The sequence below is a fragment of the Pseudophryne corroboree genome, chromosome 2 (genome assembly GCF_028390025.1).
Source record: "Pseudophryne corroboree isolate aPseCor3 chromosome 2, aPseCor3.hap2, whole genome shotgun sequence".
Lineage (NCBI taxonomy): Eukaryota > Metazoa > Chordata > Amphibia > Anura > Myobatrachidae > Pseudophryne > Pseudophryne corroboree.
The window spans coordinates 175,367,758-175,390,030 of record NC_086445.1 but is presented as its reverse complement, the minus strand read 5'-3'; positions in this window follow the sequence as shown (position 1 = coordinate 175,390,030).

Below are 22,273 nucleotides of genomic sequence, written 5' to 3'. Positions count from 1 at the left end.
CCGGCACTCAACTTACACACGCCTGTAACTGAGTTATTGCCAAGCCCTACTCCTGATTGTGTCTGCCCACCCGCACTCGACGCCCGCCAGCACAGACTGCCCGCTCTCTCCGGCCATCCGCCTGCTCGCTATGCTCACCCTGCCCCGCTCTCTACACCTGCCCACTCCCGCTCTCTATACCCGCTCACCCCCGCTCTCAACACCCGGGCCCGCCCTCCACCCGCTGCTTCCCTCTCTTCACATGCCCGGCCAGCAGGCTTGGCGATAGGGGACGACACGCGCTGCTGCAGGGGCAGTAGAGGGTACATTTGTCAGCTGCACCCGCTACTGGAACCCACACGTGAACAGGACTGCAGGGAAGGAGGGGGTGAAGGAGAGAGAAAGGACGACAGTAGGGAAGCCAATCCCAGGCCAGTTTTACAATCCTGGGTATCGGGATTGAAAAATGGTCAATCCCGGGATTCCCGGGATACCCGGGATTGGCTTTTAGCTATGTGGCCGCCCCCATCGCCCCACCCCGCCCCGCCCGCCCCGCACATATAACTCACCATATACCGGGGGTGGGGAACACACTCTGATCGCTGCTGGCGGCTCCCAGCAGTAGCTGACGGCGCAGCGTGACCTCTCACGCTGTGCTGGGGAGCCGGAACAAGGAAGACGGGCAGAGTCTGAGCGTCCTGTGGACGCTCAACGCTGATCCCTCAATCCCCGGGATTGGAGCTTCCAATCCCGAAATAGAATCCCGGCCATTTTTGGCCCTAAATCCCGGGATCCCGCTGATCCCGATCCCGGGATTGGCCACCACAGACGGCAGTAGCTGTCTATGCATGGAGTGGCAGGCGGCGAGGAGCGCTCAGCTGCGAGCGTACCGACAAGTAATGTATAATGTATATTATATAATGTATTTGGAGAAGCACTACGTGTCACATAAATGTCTGTGGGGGGGGGCACTGTGTGGTATATGTGTTTAGGGTGCACTGTGTATTATATAATGTGTTTGGGGGTACTATGGGGTCTATTAAGGCTGGGGCATAATGTGGCGTAATGTGAATTTTGCCTCATACCATGTGGCGTAATGTAAATTTTGGCTTATATCGTGCAGCGTACTGTAAATTTTGGCTCATACAGTGTGGCGTAATATGAATTGTATCTCTTACTGTGTGGTGCAATGTAAATTTCGTCTCATACAGTGTGGCGTAATGTGAATTTTATCTCATACTGTGTGGCATAATGTAAATTTTGGCTCATAGCATGTGGTGTAATGTAAATTTTGGATCATACCGTGTGGTGTAATGTGAATTTTGGCTCATACTGTGTGGCGTAATGTGAATTTTATCTCTTACTGTGTGGCGTAATGTCAATTTTGGCACATACTGTGTGGTGTAATGTGAATTTTATATCATACTGAGTGGCATTATGTGAATTTTGCCTAATACTGTGTGGCGTAATGTGAATTTTCTACAATACTATGTGGCATAATGTCAATTTTGGCACATACTGTGTGGTGTAATGTGAATTTTATATCATACTGTGTGGCATTATGTGAATTTTGCCTAATACTGTGTGGCGTAATGTGAATTTTCTACAATACTATGTGGCATAATGTGAATTTTGGCTCATACTGTGTGGCATAACGTGAATTTTTGCTTATACCATGTGGCGTAATGTGAGTTTTGGCTCATACTGTTTGGCGTAATGTAAATTTCGGCTCATTCCATGTGGCTTAATGTGAATTTTGGCTAATACTGTGTGGCATAATGTTAATTTTGCACCAAGGCCCACCACTCTCTAGTTCCACTACTAGGTCAGAGATAGGTTGGGGAAGTGTAAATAGCGATAGGATAGAGCGGTAGCTAGGGCTCAGAATTATGCCGTAGCGGACAGTCAGTAGTGGCTACTGGTCGCACCATTATGTTTCATTTTATTTTTCTTGGGTGTATTGTATCTACTTGTATTATTAGGAACAAGGGATAAATTAGATTACGCCATGTGATTTTACTGAGAGAATGTAAAATAGTGTTAGACATGTCCCTGGGCGGTGTGAGACACGCCCAAGAGGAGGTGCTAGACATGCCCCTCCAGCAGTGCACCCCCTAATAAAATTAGCTGTGCATGCCTATGTGGGTTAGGGAAATTAATAAAGCATGGATCTATTAAAATCATATCTACAATCACTGAAAACTGTTTTACACCGAGAGCTGATGAATCTGTATCCTCTCGATGGTTTACAGCGGGGGTGGGGACCCTCCGACCCTCGTGCCATATAAGGCCCGCAAAGCCACTTGTTCTGGCCCACTGCTGTGTGTGTGTCAGGGGAGGAGAGTGCAGCATGTGCCTCTCCTGCCCCTTTGTGCTCAGTCCGGCGGCGGCGTGTCTCAGCTGTCAGGGCAGGGAGGAGAGCGCAGCTATGTCCAGCGGCATGTAGGATCTTAAACCAGCAACTGGTTTGTAAGCCAATCAGAGCTCGCAGAGCAGCAGTCAATCAGTAGCCGCCGCTGCCGGTCCGCGAGCTCTGATTGGCTCATCAACCGGCAGCTGGTTTGAGGTCCTACACACCGCCGCTCTCCTCCCTGCCTAGCTACTGACAGCTGAGACACACCGCCGCCGGACTGAGTACTAAGTGGCAGGTGAGGCACATGCTGCGCTCTCCTCCCCTGACACATACACACACACAGCAGCAGTAGTGAGCAGCACAGTGGGGTGGGGGGCATGTGTGGGGTAATATGTATCTGGCACTGTGGGGCAGGGCCGGTGCTAGGGTGTTCGGCGCCCCCCTGCAAACTATAAATTTGCGCCCTCCCATATTCCTTTGGCGCGCGCTGGGAAAAGGGGTGTGGTCTCACAAGTAAGGGGCATGGCCACACAGTAGTACCCCCATTTAAAATTACGCCACAATGTAGCACAATCTTATTAATCTTATACGTAATGTCCCACCCGTAGTAGTAGCGTCCTTATACGTAATGCCCCAGCCGTAGTAGTAGCGTCCTTATATGTAATGCACCCCAGTAGTAGTAGCATCCTTATACATAATGCCCCCCTGTAGTAGTAGTGTCCTTATACATAATGCACCCCCGTAGTATTAGTGTCCTTATACATAATGCCCCCCCAGTAGTAGTAGCATCCTTATACATAATGCACCCACAGTAGTAGTAGCGTCCTTATACGTAGTGCACCACCAGTAGTAGACGCGTCCTTATACGTAATACCCCCCAGTAGTAGTAGCGTCCTTATACGTAGTGCACCCCAGTAGTATTAGCGTCCTTATACGTAATGCCATCCCAGTAGTAGTAGCGTTCTTATACGTAATGCGCCCCCAGTAGTAGCACCGTCCTTATACATAATGCCCCCCGCAGTAGTAGCATCCTTATACGTAATGCCCTCCCCCCAGTAGTAGTAGCATTGTTATACGTAATGCCCTCCCGGTAATAGTAGCGTCCTTATACATAATGCCCCCAAGTAGTAGTATCGTCCTTATACGTAATGCCCCCCCAGTAGTAGTAGCGTCCTTATACGTAGTGCACCCCCAGTAGTAGTATCGTCCTTATACGTAATGCCCTCCCGGTAATAGTAGCGTCCTTATACATAATGCCCCCAAGTAGTAGTATCGTCCTTATACGTAATGCCCCCCCAGTAGTAGTAGCGTTCTTATACGTAGTGCACCCCAGTAGTAGTATCGTCCTTATATGTAATGCCCCCAGCCCCAGTAGTAGTAGCGTCCTTACACGTAATGGCCCCCCCAGTAGTAGCGTTGTTACACGTAATGCCCCCCTGTAGTAATAGCGTCCTTATACGTAATGCCCCCCCAGTAGTGGCGTCCATAGAGCGCGCGCACAGACATACCACACACACACAATTCACACATATATACACACACATACACACCCACCATACACCCACCATACACACACACACACACACACACACGTCTCTCTCACCCTCCACTTACCTAATCCAGTCTCTCTCTGTACAGCAGCCAGGTCTGTGTAGCTCCGCCCCCTTATGGCCCGTTTAGCCACGCCCCCTACCGACCCATGTTGCTCCGCCCCCTTCTGTCCCGTACTCGGCGCTCTCACACAGATGAGATGAGGTGAGGGAGGAGGCGTTTCATGCTGCAGGTGCCCGCTGCCAGTGCCTGTCATACAGTGACAGACACAGCAGTGGCAGCAGCAGCAGGGGGGACAGGACGGCGCAGCAGGGAAGGGATGCAGAGCAGTGAAGGCGCTTATCCGTCCCAGCGCCTCCCTGCACTGCATCCCTTCGCTGAGCGGGTAACGCCGGGCCTGCTGTGGGGCAATGTGTATTTGGCACTGTGGGGCAATGTGTATCTGGCACTGTGGGGCAATGTGTATCTGGCACTATGGGGCAATGTGTAAATGGCACTGTGGGGTAATATGTATCTGGCACTGTGGGGCAATGTGTATCTGGCACTGTGAGGCAATGTGTATATGGCACTGTATTGCAATGTGTATCTGGCACTGTGGGGCAATGTGTATCTGGCACTGTGGTGGCATATGTGTATCATTTTAATTGTCCCCGCCCTGTATGGCATGTGGCCACAACCATTTTTTGTCGCGCACACAGTACCACTTAGGGGCATATGTACTGGGGGCATATCTATGGGGCATAACTACTGGGGGGCAGGCTAATTTTTAAGTTGATAATTTTTGTATGGCCCCTGAAGGATTTTAGTAATATCCAAATGGACCTTGGTATAAAAAAGGTTCCCCAACCCTGTTTTACAGGGATGCCATTGGCACTGGAAAGGAGAGCCAACAGGAATGTCTGAAATACATTATATAGAAAGTGCATGCAACAGTAAGAAATTCTCTGGCAGATTGCATGAAATATTGGAATATTTTACTGTATATCTGATGTATGCTATTATAAATGAATCTACTTTTTTAGAGCTTCTGAGACATTTTAGGTAAAATGAAATTTAGAAAATCATATCTTGTACAGTATTTGTTAGAGGACCACTAATGTGCTGATAATAACATCAACAAATATGCTGTTTTGTATCTGTTCATATTTGGTTTATAGGCCATTGAGAACAAAACATGTGCTTCATGCATAATAATGTTTGGTTTTTCTTCTGTAACACCATTGGTAGGATGTAAGGAACTCAGATTCTGGCAGCTGTGTGGGATTACATCTGTGCTTTCAAAGACCTTTTGTGTTATTTTGGTAACATATCTAGTCACAGATAAGGAGATAAATGAATGTTTATATTTTGAGACAGAAGTTGTAAATATTCAGACAATGGCCCTCATTCCGAGTTGTTCGCTCGGTAAAAATCTTCGCATCGCAGCGATTTTCCGCTTAATGCGCAATGTTCGCACTGCGACTGCGCCAAGTAAATTTGCTATGCACTTAGTAATTTTACTCACGGCTTTTTCATCGTTCTGGCGATCGTAATGTGATTGACAGGAAATGGGTGTTACTGGGCGGAAACAGGCCGTTTTATGGGCGTGTGGGAAAAAACGCTACCGTTTCCGGAAAAAATGCAGGAGTGGCCGGAGAAACGGAGGAGTGTCTGGGCGAACGCTGGCAGTGTTTGTGACGTCAAACCAGGAACGACAAGCACTGAACTGATCGCAGATGCCGAGTAAGTCTGAAGCTACTCAGAAACTGCTACGAGGTGTGTAATCGCAATATTGCGAATACATCGTTCGCATTTTTAAGATGCTAAGATTCACTCCCAGTAGGCGGCGGCTTAGCGTGAGCAACTCTGCTAAAATCGCTTTGCGAGCGAACAACTCGGAATGACCTCCAATATCACAATATTTAGGGCAGAGAAAGTCCAGCACACACATCACACTCCCTCCTGCCCTTTCTGCTCCTACCATGAGGCAGCCTCATCTCCTCTCTGGTCATCTCTGCTCACTTCTGTATTCAAGATTCCTCCCGTGCTGCCCCACTGCTTTGGAACTCCCTCCCTCGTCCCTTTTCTCCTCCTTGCGCTATTTCTGTAAGTAGTGCGAATCTGTTCCTCTGTCTCTTTATTTCCCTCCAGTGACTCTGATCAGTGGTGTAAATTCGTTCCAGTTGCCCGGAGGCAAGATAAATGTTGGTACCCTATATACATGGGATGGGCTCTAATCAGAGCCCATCTTCCAGCAAGAGCATAAAGGTAAATTTGTGTATGAAAATATTCATTTTTACAGGGGAATTTATGTGAAAAATATTTATCACATTCACATTAAAAATAAATATGATATGATAAATATGCATTTAAATAATTAAAGTTTATCCCGTAGAGCAGGCTTTTTCAACCAGTGTGCCGTGGCACACTAGTGTGCCGCGACCAGTTGCAAGGTGTGCCGCAGAGCCAGAGCAGCTTCCTGCACCTTCAGAGTGAACTGTTGTCCCGGGCTCTTCTTAGAGGATCAATCGTGCTCTGGCCGTGACCTATGCCTTGAAGACACGGCGGTGTGATATCATAGGTCACGGTCGCCACATATCACCAGCCAGCCCACCCGCCTGCATACACATCTTCCAGTTCCTGTCTGCATACAAAGCTTTCCTTCCCACCCACATCCACACCTGCCCACCGCCTGCTGCTCAGTATTCACAGCACTCCACTATTAACAACCCCCACCATTGAGGAACAGGGAGGAGGTCAGCTGACTAGTAGGGGCTAATATTTGTCATTTTATTTCTCCTGTGGGGAACAATAGGATTTCAATAGAATTTATGTGGGGAGAATAAGGATTTGTGGATTTATGGGGGGATCAATGTGAATAATTCATGTGGGGAGCAATGTGATTGATTTATGTGGGGAGCAATAGAATTTATCTAGGGAGCAACATGATTTATGTGGGGAGCAATGTGATTGTTTTTTCTGTGTAGGCCAATGTATGTGTGGATTTTTTTTTACTGTGAGGGCCAGTGTGTGTTGTTTTTTTTTTTTTTTTTTTTCTGTGGGGAACTGATGGTGTGCCTTGGGAATTTTAAAATATTGTTTGGTGTGCCGCGAGTAATAAAAGGTTGAAAATCACTGCCGTAGAGCATGCCTTACACATATTACAAGTAAAACAGTTTTTAGATAAATGTTGACTTTTTTATATCAACAATATGCCCTATAGCATTATTTATAAAACCAGTAATAAAAGAAAATCTACTGTAGCTTACTGAAACATATGGAGGATGGGTACGAAATGCCAGCAGTCAGGAATTTCCTACAGTGGCATCCCAATGGTCAGAATCCCAACGGATCCTGGTAAATATTTTGACTCTACACCTAATTCTAACCCTAACCCTTAATGAAGTGGCTCCAGCTACCACACACTCCACATAGGCTTAGATGCCAACCGTGGCACTCTAAATCAACAAGACACCTACAAAAACTGTCACGTAAAGTAGAACGTCAGCGGCGTAAATCTCATAATCCAAGTGACTTTCTCACATAAAAGACCACCTGCCACTCCTATCAGTGCCGTAACTAGGCATTTTAGCGCTGTGTGCAAGAAACGACATTGGCGCCGCCCCCATGTAAGATAGGGGCAGTGCGCGCCGTAGGGGTGTGGCTTCATGGGGAAGGGGCGTGGCCACAAAATAATAGCAATTCATACTATGGTGCACAGTAGTCTCCATTATTCAAATTACGCTGCACAGTAGCGCCACTACACCAGGTAGAGCCCCTTTTATACATTACAGCAGACAGTGTCCCCCTTTTTACGCATTACAGCAGACAGTCCCCCTTTTTACACATTACAGCAGACAGTCCCCCTTTTTACACATTACGGCAGACAGCGTCCCCTTTTTACACATTACGGCATATAGCGTCCCTTTTTTACACATTACGGCAGACAGCGTCCCCTTTTTTACACATTACAGCAGACAGCATCCCCTTTTTTAACATTACGGCAGACAGCGTCCCCTTTTTACACATTACAGCAGACAGCGTCCCCGTTTTTACACATTACGGCAGACGGTGTCCCCCTTTATACACATTGCGGCAGCCAGTCCCCCTTTTTACACATTGCGGCAGCCAGTCCCCCTTTTTACACATTGCGGCAGCCAGTCCCCCTTTTTACACATTACGGCAGCCAGTCCCCCTTTTTACACATTGCGGCAGCCAGTCCCCCTTTTTACACATTGCGGCAGCCAATCCCCCTTTTTACACATTACGGCAGCCAGTCCCCCTTTTTACACATTGCGGCAGCCAGTCCCCCTTTTTACACATTGCGGCAGCCAGTCCCCCTTTTTACACATTACGGCAGCCAGTCCCCCTTTTTACACATTACGGCAGCCAGGCCCCCTTTCTACACATTATGGCAGACGGTGTTTCCCTGAGAGAGAGAGAGAGAGAGAGACATACTTACCATCTCCCCGCTGGCAGTCAGGCTCCTCGTGCAGCTCCCTCGGTGCAGGCATCCCAGCATCCACAGCAGCGCCGGGCAGCCAATACGGAAGGAGAGGGGGCTGCTGCAGCGGCGCTTACTACCAATGAAATAGCGCTGCTGCGGCTCCAGTCCCCCTCCCTCCTCCTCCTTCTCCGCTGCCCGGCGCTGTAGCTCTCTTCCCCAGTGCGGCGGCGGCGCAGACTTCAGACGGCATGTAATGAGTCAATTTGACTCATTACATGCCGCTGGCCGTGCGCCCTCAGGGCAACTGCGCTGTGTGCCAAGCCCACTTGGCACACACGTAGTTACGGCCCTGACTCCTATCGTCAGGCCCCGGACACTGCAAAACAAACGTATTTCCTATATCTCATCTATGCTCATGCCACCAACCCCAAGCAACTTTTTATAACATTTAAATCACTTCTTTACCCTCCCTCACCTCCCCCACTAGCTACTATCCATGCAAAAGAACTTGCTTTCTACTTCAAGGATAAGATTGATAAAATTAGAGATTAAATGGTATGCTCTATGGTATTGTATTGTATGGTATGGTATGGTATGGTATGGTATGCTGTAACCAGTGACCTGCTCAATTCCCTACCTGAAGCCTCTGGCACTTTCTCTTCATTTGATCCCAGAAGTGAAGATAAAGTATCAACACTCTTTTCATCCTCCTACTCCACTACCTCTCCTCTTGATCCCATACCCTCACAAGTCAGTAAAACTTTGTCTCCTTTGCTTATCCCAACCTTAACCAAAATCTGTAATCTCTCTCTCTCTCTCTCTACTGGTATATTTCTTTCTCTGTTTAAGCATGCAGTGATTACTCCCATTCTGAAAAGACACAATTCTGACCCAAACACTCTTTCTAACTACCGTCCCATTTCACAGCTCTCATGTCTTTCCAAGCTACTTGAGAGACTTGCCTACACTTGCCTTACATACTTTCTCAACTCCCACAACTTATTGGACCCACTTCAGTCAGGCTATCATGCCCAACACTCCACAGAGACGGCACTGACCAAGGTAGTGAATGATCTGGTCACTGATAGATCTCTCTGTGTTATGCAGAAAACAATGTGCTATGGGCTATCTGATGGTTCTTGGTGACTCTCACGTAATTTCCTTTGCCCAGCAGTCTTTTAGCCTCCTGCAGCCAAAGACTTTGCCTATAGCAGCCGCCTTTCCTAGGCAGATCAGGTCCACCCCATACTCAGATGCCCCCAGGTTTTATGTATAGACAAGGTGGCTATTGGAGGCAGGGCAAGAGTAGGTTGCAGTATGGTGAGACGTACACTGAAAACGAGATTTATGGTAAGAACTTACTGTTGTTAAATCTCTTTCTGCGAGGTACACTGGGCTCCACAAGGATTAACAACGGGGGTGTAGAGTAGGATCTTGATCCGAGGCACCAACAGGCTCAAAGCTTTGACTGTTCCCAAGATGCACAGCGCCGCCAACTCTATAACCCCGCCTCTGTGCACAGGAGCTCAGTTTCGTTAACCAGCCCAATGCAGTAGCAGGTACCAGAGACGACAATCACTCGTAGCCAATTACACCATACACTCACCACAGGAGAGGGTGTCAGCGGCTATGCCATAGCAACCCAAAGAAGCTAAGTGCGTCTGGGTGGGCGCCTTGTGGAGCCCAGTGTACCTCGCAGAAAGAGATTTAACAACGGTAAGTTCTTACCATAAATCTTGTTTTCTGCTGCGGGGTACACGGAGGTCCACAAGGATAAACATCGGGGATGTCCTCAAGCCGTTCCTTATCGGAGGGGATGTACTGTAGTGGGCATAAGAACCCGGCGTCCAAAGGAGGCATCTTGGGAGGCAGAAGTATCAAAGGCATAGAACCTAATAAACATGTTCCCTGAGGACCACGTAGCCGCCTTGCACAATTGTTCATGGGTCGCACCACGGTGGGCTGCCCAAGAAGGTTCAACTGACCGAGTAGAATGGGCTTTGATGGTAGCAGGAACCGGATGACCAGCCTGTACGTAAGCATGTGCAATCACCATTCTAATCCATCTGGCCAGTGTCTGCTTGGAAGCAGGCCAGCCACGTTTGTGAAAACCAAACAACACGAAAAGAAAATCAGATTTCCTAATGGAGGATGTTCTCTTCACATAGATACGGAGAGCCCGTACTACATCCAAAGACCGCTCTTTGGTAGACAACTCAGGAGAATTAAAGGCCGGAACCACAATCTCCTGGTTAAGGTGGAAGGAAAATACCACCTTGGGTAAATAACCTGGCCGCGTTCTAAGAACCGCCCGGTCACAGTGAAAAACCAGATGGGGAGACTTACAGGATAAGGCCCCCAAGTCCGAGACCCTTCGAGGTGACGCTATAGCCAGCAAAAACAGTACCTTAAGGGAAAGCCACTTAAGGTCAGCAGATGCAAGAGGTTCAAACGGAGACTCTTGCAAAGCCTCCAAAAACACCAACAGATCCCAAGGGGCCACAGGTGGCACATAAGGAGGCTGAATCCGCAACATGCCCTGAGTGAATGTATGGACATCATGTAGGGCAGCAATCTTTCTCTGAAACCAAACCGACAAGGCAGATATGTGAACATTGAGGGAGGCCAGATGCAGGCCTAAGTCCAGGCCCTGTTGTAGAAAGGCCAATAGTTTGGCCGTACTAAACTTAAAAACGTCATGATTGTGAGACGCACACCAAGTAAAGTAAGCATTCCAGACCCTATGGTAGATCCGAGCAGAAGCCGGCTTACGGGACTTCAACATAGTTTGAACGACCGCCTCAGAAAAACCTTTGGCCCTTAGGATGTAAGCTTCAAGAGCCACGCCATCAAAGCCAGATGGGCCAAATCCTGGTAAACACAAGGGCCCTGAACGAGGAGATCTGGATGTTGTGCAAGTAGAAGGGGACGATCCAACGAGAGGCCCTGTAGATCGGAGAACCAGTGCCGTCTGGGCTACGCTGGAGCGACCAGAAGTAGGTTTCCTCCTTCTTGCTTGAACTTCCGTATTACTCTGGGCAGGAGTGACACCGGAGGTAACACATACGACAAAGTCCCATGGAATCGTCAGAGCGTCCACGAACGCTGCTTGAGTATCCCTTGTCCTTGCTCCGAAGACCGGAACCTTGTGATTGTGTCGAGACGCCATCAGGTCCACATCTGGAAGGCCCCACTTGTCCACGAGAAGTTGAAACACTTCTGGATGTAGACTCCATTCTCCGGCGTGCACGTCCTGACGACTGAGATAGTCCGCTTCCCAGTTCAGAATGCCCTGAATGAACACTGCTGATATGGCTGTCATATGGCGTTCTGCCCACAGAAGAATCTGTGATACTTCCCTTATTGCCATGCGGCTTCGAGTGCCACCTTGATGATTGATGTATGCCACCGTGGTGGTGTTGTCCGACTGTACTTGAACAGGTCTGTTCTGTATCAGATGCTGGGCCATTGTCAACGCATTGAACACTGCCCGCAGCTCCAGAATGTTTATCAGGAGTAGAGACTCCCCCTCAGTCCACCAACCCTGGAGAGAGTGTTGTTCCAACACCGCGCCCCAACCTCTCAGACTGACATCCGTCGTCAGCAGGACCCAGTTGGATATCCAGAAGGGACAGCCCCTGCTCAATCGTTGATCCTGAAGCCACCAGATCATGTGAGATCTGATCCGGTGAGTCAGGCCGTCCTACTTGGACAGAATCAACTTCTGCAGAGGGCGGGAATGGAATTGAGCATACTCCACCATGTCGAAAGCCGACACCATGAGACCTAGCACTTGCATTGACGAATGAATCGACTCTTGCGGACGAGATAGGAAGCATCGGATCTTGTCGTGAAGTTTCAGGACTTTCTCCTGAGACAAGAACAAACGCTGGTTGTGAGTGTCCAATAACGCTCTCAGGTGTACCATGCTCTGAGAAGGAACCAGGGATGATTTCTTCCAGATGACAAGCCACCCGTGGGCTGTCATTACCTGGACAGTCAGATCTAGATGACACAGGAGAGTTTTTGGGGAATTTGCCAGGATCAACAAATTGTCTAGGTACGGTAGTATCCTGACCCCTCGACGGCAAAGTGAAGCCGTCATGACTGCCATTACTTTGGTGAAAACTCGGGGAGCCGTTGTCAAACCAAAGGTAAACGCACGAAATTGGTAATGAAGGTTGCCCACTGCGAACCTCAGGTACTGCTGGTGAGACACTGCAATGGGAATATGCAGGTAGGCATCCTGTATATCCAGGGAGACCATATAGTCCCCAGGCTCCAAGGCCAGAACAATAGAGCGCAGAGTTTCCATACGAAACTTGGAGACCAGCACATACTTGTTCAAGGACTTCAGATTGAGAATGGGCCATGAGGACCCGTTCGGCTTCGGGACTAGAAACAGCGGTGAATAGTACCCCTTGCCTCTCTGAGCCAGAGGCACCTGTACTACCACTCCTGTGGTCATGAGGGACTGTACCACCGAATGCACAGTGTTTGCTTTTGCTGGGTCCAGAGGAACATCTGTCAGGCAAAATCGATGAGGGAGATGATTCTTGAAGGGTATGGCGTAACCTTGAGTGACGACTTCCCTTACCCAGGTATCCGAACTGGTCTTCAACCATTCTTTGGCAAAACCTAGAAGTCGGCCCCCCACCCCGGTATCCCACAGAGGGAGGCCCGCCCCGCCATGCTGCAGGCTTGTCAGTTTTGGAAGCAGGCTGACGGGCAGCCTAGGCTCGCTTCGGGCTGGGTTTGGCAGGTCTGGAAGTACGAGCTTGCTTTGGGTACGCCTGACCTTTTGCTTTACCTGGAGGACGAAAGGGCTGAGGGAAAGTACTTTTAGCCTTCTGTGTGGAAGGAGCCATACTAGGTAGGCAAGCTGTTTTAGCAGTAGCCAGATCAGCCACAATCTTATTAAAGTCTTCTCCAAAGAGAATGTCACTCTTGAAAGGAAGCACCTCCAGGGTTTTCTTGGAATCCATATCCACCGACCACGATCTCAACCAAGACGGACGTAGTAGCAGCCTTGGCCGCCAGCACCCCTGCATCGGAGGCCGCCTCCTTAAGGTATAGAGAAGCCGTGGTAATATATGAGAGACATTGTCGAGCATGCTCAGAAGCATTAGAAGGCAGTTCCGCCTCTAGCTCCTGAGCCCATTCCTCAACAGCTTCAGCAGCCCATGTCGCTGCAATAGTTGGCCTATGCACAGCCCCCATTAGGGTGTAAATCGCTTTTAAACAACCCTCCACACATTTATCCATCGGTTCCTTCAGAGAGGTGATGGTAGTTACTGGCAGAGCAGAGGACACAACCATGCACGCCACATGAGAATCTACAGGCGGAGGAGTTTCCCAATTTTTACATAGCTCCGCAGAGAGAGGATTGCGAGCCAACAGTCTTTTATTTGGTGTGAATTTAGTCCCCGGATTTTCCCAGGATTCCTGACTTATGTCAGCCGGGTGTTGAGAATGAGGTAAAACTTGTTTAACCACCTTCTTACGTTTAAACCTATTTGGCTTTTTAGAGACAGCCTCAGGCTCAGGATCATCAGACACCTGAAGAATGAGCCTAATTGCCTCAATCAAATCCGGGACATCCACCAATGACTTCCCTTCCCCATCAGAAACATCTGAGTCAGTGTCTGTGGGATCAGTATATGCACCATCCTCCTCAGAGGACGTCTGGAATAGCAGTGGATTGGGAGGAGGTAATGGCCCGTTTAGAAGACGACTTAGTCCTAGGCGGGCAACAGTGACAGTGACTGATGTAGTCAGTGACCGGTTCAATTGCTGTAACTGAGTGGAGATTTGATCTGCCCATGGTGGATTAATAGCAGGGACCATAAACTGCTGCATTGACACAGGTGGTCCCACAGGGGGCGCCAATTTAGTTACAAGCGTGTTTAACAGCGTTGAAAAGGTAGTCCAAGGTGGGTCATTTGATACCCTCGGTGCTACAAACCCACTGGGGTGTAAGGAACCCCCGGTACCTGAACTCTCAGCTGCCATATTGTCCTCCAACACGTCTGCGGCATCACCACCATGCAATGTGGGAGAATCCCCAGCTCCATTGCCTCGTGTAGCTGACATAATAATGTGCACAATATTGGGCAACCTGGTACCATCCTTAGCAGCAATATACCTAGCAAGAACTCCCAGTGAAGTTTAACTGTGTCAGCACAAACTGGGAGTTCAAGAGATATATAGGGTGACTATAAATCACAATGAAAAATACAAGCAAGTATATCTTGTGAAAAAAATCCTATATTATACAGAAAACCTGATACACTTAGACCCCACAGGTTATGGAATATAGGAATAGTGCGCCGAGTGAAATACCCGATAAGGCAGCCACGCAGCAGCTACATGCACACACACATATATAGTCACAAGCATACCATGCAGAAATTATGCACCATAAAACTGCACTGGACTAGCAATATAAATAAATACTCAGTAAAGCTATATGTGTCAACAACAGATATAACAAAGCACAGTATATACTGGATGTATATCACAGGGCGTTTGTACCACACAACCCTGAATGTATGCACTCTTTCTTAACTAACACTGTCCCAGTGACAGGTAGAATACTTAAGTGTCCTGTAAAATGCACAGCACTGGCGATCAGGCGGCTTTACAGAGGAGGATTTGCCCCAACAGCCCCAGCAACAGCTCAGCTCCGTTGTGAAGGCTGCTGACAGGGACTGAGGGAGGGATATGCAGCTCCAGGGCGGGAACATTCACAGAAATGGCGCCCTAGGGCTGGGGATGGGGCTACAGGTTAGGCCTTCTCCCCCTGCTGGAATCCCCACCGGGCGCTGCGGGCTCTGAAAACGGGGCTCTTAGAGAGTAAAAAAAACCCACACCTGTGCCCAATGTCCCTGGTGGCTAGTGGAGCGTGTCCACACCAGCATGTGCGGCCCACCTCCCAAGGCCGCGCCGGATCACGGTAAAGAGTGGCCAAAGAGACCCCTTACCTCCCCCTGTACCTGCGGCCATGCGATCCTGGAGGGCAGCAGCGGGTGTGTGACTGACATTGGAAAGACACCGGAGCCTTCGCTGTAGTTACCTAGCAACCAAGGCACAGGAGTATACAGCGCTGCTGGGGGTGATGAAGCTGCATCAAGGAAAGTCTATGTGACTTTACACACTGCAGCCCCTGAAGTCTTTAAAAGCATTCTTCTTTTTCTTTTCTTCAAATAAAGCTATCAATGGGCTGCAAAAGGCATCCCCCCTGTTGTATGCCTGCTTACTGCATGGCACCAACTTACAAACTGAGCTCCTGTGCACGGAGGCGGGGTTATAGAGGAGGTGGCGCTGTGTATCTTGGGAACAGTCAAAGCTTTGAGCCTGCTGGTGCCTCGGATCAAGATCCTACTCTACACCCCCGATGTTAATACTTGTGGAGCCTATCTAAGTACCGCTGAACTGCGCGCGGACAGAGAGAAATAACCGAATGCACATGAGTGCAACAATGCACAGGTTGCAATATAATCTTCACACAATCAATATGTATATACTACAATGCACAATATGTTATTAGCAACAAGACCATATACACATGAACAATGCGCAGGGTGTTATTAGCAAAAAGCCTGTATATACATGCAACAATGCACAGGATGGTATGAATAATAAATAATTTAGCAGTGAGTTCCTAAAGGAGCTTGGCAGAGCAAGGCAAGGTACAGATAACAAGAATACTTAGCTGCAGCCTGACCCCTGGATTCCAGGCAAGGCAAGACAAAGCAAGACAAGGCAAGGTAAGACTGGAGCTGTCTGAAAGTACTTCCAGGCTAGGTCTCAGATGCACAATCAGGAACTCAGGTGACAGGTAATGAACTCAGGATTCTGTCAGGACAGGGAACACAGGATTCTAACTGGACTATGTATCACAAGTAATGTAATAGCATGACTGTACAGATTCTAGATTCACCAAGGAACAGAGACCGGACACAGGTACTATCAGGAACAATAAGCTTCAAGCTATAACCAGGTGTCAGATGAGGGGCAGGGTGGGTAATAAAGGAATCAAGCCCAAATCAGGATGGCTGGAAGCCAGACACAAGGCAATGGCCTAATTATCTGACAGGTGAGACTGCACAGGCCACACATACAGGAGACAGACTGCAATAAACCAGACACAAAGTAATGGCCTAATTATCTGACAGGTGAGAGTGCACATACCACACATACAGGAGACAGGCTGCAGTAAACCAGACACACCAAAGGATGCCCGCAACAGTACCCCAAACCTGGAATGCTAACAGAATACAACAGACTCACAACATAAAAATATAAACAGGAATGAGCCACAGCGGTGGCTCATGACACTCTGCTGCATTTGACACTGTTGACCACTCTCTTCTCATACAAACACTACAATCCCTAGGTCTTCAGGACACATCCCTTACTTGGTTCTCATCCTACCTATCCGCTCTTTCAGTGTTCACTTCTCTGATTCTACTTCTTCTTATCTACCTCTATCAGTTGGAGTACCGCAAGGCTCAGTCTTAGGTCCTCTGCTTTTCTCAATCTATACCTCATCTCTTGGTAAACTAATCAGCTCCTCTGGATTTCAGTATAATTTGTATGCTGATGATACTCAAATCTACCTACGCTCCCCAGATTTAGCACCATCTGTATTGGTTAATGTCAACGAATACCTGTCTGCAATTTCAACTTGGATGTCATCTCGCCACCTCAAAACGTAACATTTTAAAAACAGAATTAATTATTTTCCCATCAGCCAAGAGTAGTTACCAACCTGATATCTTCATAAATGTTGACAATGCGACTAACAACCACCCTACCCCACAAGCTTGCTGCCTAGGTGTCATCCTTGACTCTAAACTGTCCTTTGTTCCACACATTCAATCTGTCTCTAAATCATGTTATATGCACCTAAAAACATATCCAAAATATGTCCTTATCTTACACAAGACACTACGAAAAATAAGATTTTACTTACCGGTAAATCTATTTCTCGTAGTCCGTAGTGGATGCTGGGGACTCCGTAAGGACCATGGGGAATAGACAGGCTCCGCAGGAGACAGGGCACTTTAAGAAAGAATTTGGATACTGGTGTGCTCTGGCTCCTCCCTCTATGTCCCTCCTCCAGACCTCAGTTAGAGAAACTGTGCCCGGAAGAGCTGACAGTACAAGGAAAGGATTTTGGAATCCAGGGCAAGACTCATACCAGTCACACCAATCACACCGTATAACTTGTGATAAACTTACCCAGTTAACAGTATGAACAACAACGGAGCATCAGATTAACCCTGATGCAACCACAACATAACCCTTATTTAAGCAATAACTATATACAAGTATTGCAGAAGAAGTCCGCACTTGGGACGGGCGCCCAGCATCCACTACGGACTACGAGAAATAGATTTACCGGTAAGTAAAATCTTATTTTCTCTTACGTCCTAGTGGATGCTGGGGACTCCGTAAGGACCATGGGGATTATACCAAAGCTCCCAAACGGGCAGGAGAGTGCGGATGACTCTGCAGCACCGAATGAGCAAACACAAGGTCCTCCTCAGCCAGGGTATCAAACTTGTAAAACTTTGCAAAAGTGTTCGAACCTGACCAAGTAGCTGCTCGACAAAGCTGTAGTGCCGAGGCCCCTCGGGCAGCCGCCCAAGAAGAGCCCACCTTCCTTGTGGAGTGGGCTTTTACTGATTTTGGAAGCGGCAATCCAGCCGCAGAATGAGCCTGCTGAATCGTGTTACAGATCCAGCGAGCAATAGTTTGCTTTGAAGCAGGAGCACCCAGCTTGTTGGATGCATACAGGATAAACGGCGACTCAGTTTTCCTGACTCTAGCCGTTCTGGCTACATAAACCTTCAAAGCCCTGACCACATCTAGTAACTCGGAATCCTCCAAGTCACGAGTAGCCACAGGCACCACAATAGGTTGGTTCATATGAAAAAGATGACACCACTTTTGGCAGAAATTGTGGACGGGTCCGCAATTCTGCCCTGTCCATATGGAAAACCAGATAGGGGCTTTTATGTGACAAAGCCGCTAATTCTGACACACGCCTAGCTGAAGCCAAGGCTAATAGCATGACCACCTTCCACGTGAGAAATTTTAACTCCACGGTTTTGAGTGGCTCAAACCAGTGTGACTTCAGGAAACTCAACACCACGTTAAGATCCCAAGGTGCCACTGGAGGCACAAAAGGGGGCTGAATATGCAGCACTCCCTTTACAAACGAAGCCAGTTCTTTTTGAAAGAAAATGGATAGGGACGAAATTTGGACCTTAATGGAACCCAATTTCAGGCCCAAAGTCACTCCCGACTGTAGAAAGTGAAGGAAACGGCCCAGCTGGAATTCCTCCGTAGGGGCATTCCTGGCCTCACACCAAGCAACATATTTTCGCCATATACGGTGATAATGTTTAGCCGTCACGCCCTTCCTAGCCTTTATCAGCGTAGGAATAACCTCATCCAGAATGCCTTTTTCTGCTAGGATCCGGCGTTCAACCGCCATGCCGTCAAACGCAGCCGCGGTAAGCCTTGGAACAGACAGGGCCCCTGTTGCAACAAGTCCTGTCTTAGAGGCAGAGGCCATGGGTCCTCTGTGAGCATTTCTTGCAGATCTGGATACCAAGTCCTTCTTGGCCAATCCGGAACAATGAGTATTGTTCTCACTCCTCTTTTTCTTATGATTCTCAGCACCTTGGGTATGAGAGGAAGAGAAGGAAATACATAAACCGACTGGAACAACCACGGTGTCACTAGTGCGTCTACAGCTATCGCCTGAGGGTCTCTTGACCTGGCGCAATACCTCTGTAGCTTTTTGTTGAGGCGGGATGCCATCATGTCCACCTGTGGCAGTTCCCACCGACTTGCAATTCGCGTGAAGACTTCTTGATGAAGTCCCCACTCCCCCGGGTGGAGGTCGTGCCTGCTGAGGAAGTCTGCTTCCCAGTTGTCCACTCCCAGAATGAACACTGCTGACAGTGCTCTTACGTGATTCTCCGCCCAGCGAAGAATTCTGGTGGCTTCCGCCATCGTCACCCTGCTCCTTGTGCCGCCTTGGCGGTTTACATGAGCCACTGCGGTGATGTTGTCTGACTGAATCAGCACAGATTGGTCGCGAAGCAGGGTCTCCGCTTGACTTAGGGCGTGGTATATGGCCCTTAGTTCCAGGATATTGATGTGAAGGCAAGTCTCCTGACTTGACCACAGACCTTGGAAATTTCTTCCCTGTGTGACTGCCCCCCACCCTCGGAGGCTTGCATCTGTGGTCACCAGGACCCAGTCCTGAATGCCGAATCTGCGGCCCTCGAGAAGGTGAGCACTCTGCAGCCACCACAGGAGAGACACCCTGGCCCTGGGGGATAGGGTGATCAGCCGATGCATCTGTAGATGTGATCCGGACCACTTGTCCAACAGATCCCATTGAAAGGTCCTTGCATGGAACCTGCCAAAGGGAATGGCCTCGTATGATGCAACCATCTTTCCCAGGACTCGCGTGCAGTGATGCACCGACACCTGTTTTGGTTTTAATAGGTCTCTGACCAGTGTCATGAGCTCCTGAGCCTTCTCCATCGGGAGATAAACCCTCTTCTGGTCTGTGTCCAGAATCATGCCCAGGAAGGGCAGACGAGTCGTAGGAATCAACTGCGACTTTGGAATATTTAGAATCCAGACGTGCTGTTGTAACACTTCCCGAGAGCGTGCTACGCTGATCAGCAACTGCTCTCTGGACCTCGCCTTTATGAGGAGATCGTCCAAGTATGGGATAATTGTGACCCCTTGCTTTCGCAGGAGCACCATCATTTCCGCCATTACCTTGGTAAATCTTCTCGGTGCCGTGGAGAGACCAAACGGCAACGTCTGGAATTGGTAATGACAATCCTGTACCACAAATCTGAGGTACGCCTGATGAGGTGGATAAATGGGGAAATGAAGGTATGCATCCTTTATGTCCAGAGACACCATAAAATCCCCCCCTTCCAGGCTTGCGATGACCGCTCTGAGCGATTCCATCTTGAACTTGAACCTTTTCAGGTATATGTTCAGGGATTTTAAATTCAAAATGGGTCTGACCGAACCGCCCGGTTTCGGAACCACAAAAATGGTCGAATAATAACCCTTTCCTTGTTGAAGGAGGGGAACCTTGACCACCACCTGCTGAAGATACAATTTGTGAATTGCAGCTAACACAATTTCCCTCTCTAAGAGAGAAGCTGGCAGGGCCGATTTGAGGTATCGGTGAGGGGGCATCTCCTCGAATTCCAGCTTGTATCCCTGAGACACAATCTCTATTACCCAGGGATCCACCTGGGAGTGAACCCACTTGTGGCTGAAATTTCAGAGACTCGCCCCCACCGGGCCTAGCTCCGCCTGTGGAGCCCCAGCGCCATGCGGTGGATTTAGAGAAAGCCGGGGAGGACTTCTGTTCCTGGGAACTAGCTGTGTTGTGCAGCTTCTTTCCTCTACCCTTGCCTCTGGCAAGAAAGGACGCACCTCGGACTTTCTTGCCTTTTTGTGAACGAAAGGACTGTATTTGGTAATACGGTGCTTTCTTAGGTTGTGAGGGAACATATGGCAAAAAAATTGTCTTTCCAGCAGTAGCTCTGGAGACCAGGTCCGAGAGACCCTCCCCAAACAATTCCTCACCCTTGTAAGGTAAAACCTCCATGTGCCTTTTTGAGTCGGCATCGCCTGTCCATTGCCGAGTCCACAGGACCCTTCTGGCAAAAATCGACATTGCATTTATTCTAGAGCCCAGTAGGCTAATGTCTCTTTGAGCATCTCTCATATATAGGACAGCGTCTTTTATATGCCCCAGGGTCATTAATAGAGTATCCTTGTCTAAGGTATCCAATTCCTCAGATAAGGTATCCGTCCATGCTGCTACAGCACTACACACCCAGGCCAACGCATTGCCGGCCTTAGTAAGGTACCTGAATGTGTATAAATGGACTTCAGGGTACCCTCTTGCTTTCTATCCGCAGCATCTTTTAGGGTGGCCGTATCCTGTGACGGCAGGGCTACCCTCTTGGATAAGCGTGTTAGAGCTTTATCCACCCTAGGGGAGGATTCCCAGCGTAACCTGTCCGTTGGCAGGAAAGGATACGCCATAAGCATCCGTTTGGAAATCTGCAGTTTCTTATCTGGAGATTCCCAAGCCTTTTCACATAACTCATTTAGCTCATGTGAAGGGGGAAAGGTTACCTCCTGCCTTTTTTCCCCATACATATGAACCCTCTTGTCAGGGACTGGGGTTTCCTCTGTTATGTGCAACACCTCCTTCATTGTTATAATCATATAACGTATAGCTTTAGCCAATTTAGGCTGTAACTTTGCATCATCATAGCCGACACTTGAGTCAGACTCCGTGTCGGTGTCTGTGTCAACAATTTAGGATAGTGGGCGCTTCTGAGACCCTGACGGCCTCTGCGACATAGGATCAGGCATGGGCTGAGACCCTGACTGTCCTAAGGTTTCAACTTTATCCAACCTTTTATTGAAGGAATTAACATTATCATTTAAAACCTTCCACATATCCATCCAATCAGGTGTCGGCGCCGTCGGCGGCGACCCCACATTCATTTGCTCCCGCTCTGCTTCCACATAGCCTTCCTCGTCAAACATGTCGACACAAGCGTACCGACACACCACACACATACAGGGGATGCTCTTTTTGAAGACAGTTCCCCCACAAGGCCCTTTGGAGAGACAGAGAGAGAGTATGCCAGCACACACCCCAGCGCTATATGACCCAGGAATCACACAGTAACTTAGTGTTAACTAGTGATGTGCACTCATTAAGAATTCCCATGAGACAATTTCAGTGTGTCGGGGGAAATTCCCCCTTCCAAAGAACACTTACACAGGTGTGAAATTAACGTGCATATAGAAACAGAATCTCTGTGGATGGTCACTCCGTCACCAAATGAACAGAAATATCGGGGTTGCCCCCTACATGAATCACT